General features: G+C 38.2%; 1 non-coding gene across 1 annotated transcript; it reads left to right on the plus strand.

Moving 5' to 3' along the window:
* Window positions 1–878: 878 nt before the first annotated feature.
* Window positions 879–1,068, plus strand: LOC123825878. Its single transcript, XR_006786973.1, has one exon. It is a non-coding gene; the product is annotated as a U2 spliceosomal RNA (small nuclear RNA).
* The last annotated feature ends 620 nt before the right edge of the window (window positions 1,069–1,688 follow it).

Here is a 1,688-nt window from a genome sequence, read left to right on the forward strand (position 1 = left end):
AACACTGTCTCAGGCGCCCATCGATGTTGACCTTTCCTGTTCACGCCTCGGCCTCTCGCTGGAGATCCTGGGCCAGACTCACCCCAGCGCAGGCGCACACGCAGGGTCTCCCGGGGTGCCTGTCGGAATCTAGGAAGAAGGAGGTGTGGGAGGAGGTAGGAAGGCCCAGGGTGGGCAGATCTGAACCTCAGACAACCCAGGCGGTGCCCGGTTAGCCAGCATCCTGCGGAGAGTGGAGGGAGGTCCACTTCCCCTGGACTCTCCTTGATGTGGGTGGAGGAGGAGAGGACTAAGGAGAAGAGGGCAGTTGCTCTTTGTAATAACGGGGAGATGACCATTCTTATGCGATTTAGTGCGTGTAATCTTTTTTCATTAAGTGAAAAACTGCAGTGCAAACAAAATAAAAGCTCAGAAGAAAATGAAGGCGAACTGAAACACTGGTTGCTCAGAGAAGCTGCTCAACTCCTGTATACAGTGTTTAGATTCCTATGAGCACGGACTTTGAAAGTAAATTTTAACGATGAGGTTTTTGAAATTTGACCATTTAAAAAATGTTAAGCTAAAATGGTAAGATTTACTACTTAAAACATTACTAAAGATGACCTTTGGAAACCAGATTATAGAACAGTGTGATTTACTATTTCATGCTCTCATTGCATAATAGAAATAATTTTCAAACTATGTGCTGAAATGGAAGCCTTCAGTGTATTGTGATTGGTACTTTTAAGGTAATACCTAAGGATACAGTCTACATACATTTTAATGAAAAGTCTTAAATCTCATCTTTATTATTTTCAGGTGTCAAAGGTGGTAAGCGTTTCAACAATATTAGCGTTGGGGAAATAGTTCAGCAAGGCTTATTGAAAAAGTGACCTTCCATCACTTCTCAGGCTTTTGGCTGAGATCAGGTGTAGTATCAGTGATTATCAGTTTAATATCTGACAACTCCTCTCTCCGAGGACATTATATTAAATGGAATTTTGGAGCTTGGAGATGGAATAGGAGCTTGCTCGTCCACTCCAAGCATTGACCTGGTATTGTGGTACTTATGGAAACGGTGCACCCCCTGGAGGGGGCCAAAAAGAAGTGACCTTTTAGTGTTACAACTTCAATTACTGTACTTGATATTTGAGATCGAGTGTGCTTGTGATGGAGCCATTACTTTTAAAGAATTGTACTTAGTACCTATAGTTTCTTGAGAATTTAGTAATAAAATGGTGCATTTTAATTTGATTGATAGTTTTCATTGTATGGATTGCACTGTTTATTTAAACATGATGTTTGTTGTCTAACATTAAACATATGAGTATGAAAATAATTTTGAAACAACCAAATATTACATGATATTAATGGCAGGTAGTTTTTATTAACCATGTTTAGTCATTTTAGAAATCAAATATAAATTCTACAGAAGTTGCTGCTAGATTATTAGCATATTTTTACATCGGAAGTCTGAATTTTCCCATTGATATTTTGTCTTCTTACTGTTGCAGTTTAATTCTGTTTTTGGATTCATGAAATTTGAAACTCAGAGTAATGTAAAAGAAAGTATTTTTGGCAGTTAATGAGCTTTCTTAAACAACTGAGATTTGTTTTAAAATTCTTGCTAAAAATTTGCCCTGGCGTATTTAATATTATTACATTTATCCATTTTCCATGGTTTCTGTCATTGACAGTGCTATTGAATT

The sequence above is a fragment of the Phyllostomus hastatus genome, unplaced genomic scaffold (assembly GCF_019186645.2).
Source record: "Phyllostomus hastatus isolate PE091 unplaced genomic scaffold, TTU_PhHast_1.1 phas_contig_65, whole genome shotgun sequence".
Lineage (NCBI taxonomy): Eukaryota > Metazoa > Chordata > Mammalia > Chiroptera > Phyllostomidae > Phyllostomus > Phyllostomus hastatus.